Below are 246 nucleotides of genomic sequence, written 5' to 3' on the forward strand. Positions count from 1 at the left end.
GGTTAATTGCAAAATTTACCTCAAACGGAGACCCCAAATCACTATCCGAGCTCACCAACGCGTTTTCCTCGAAAAATCTCACAACTTTGCCTTTTGAATCGCCCAAATCGGTTGAGAGATAAGAGAGTTATGAGGGCTTAACTTTGGGGAATATTGCTGGTTTTTCTGCATTTATTGCAGAAAATCTTCAATTTTTCCCAAAATTTAAAACTCCGACGGGGTGCTCCGATCTCGTTCGGAACCCCG

This window comes from Solanum tuberosum, unplaced genomic scaffold (genome assembly GCF_000226075.1).
Source record: "Solanum tuberosum cultivar DM 1-3 516 R44 unplaced genomic scaffold, SolTub_3.0 scf00213, whole genome shotgun sequence".
In the NCBI taxonomy this organism is placed as follows: Eukaryota; Viridiplantae; Streptophyta; class Magnoliopsida; order Solanales; family Solanaceae; genus Solanum; species Solanum tuberosum.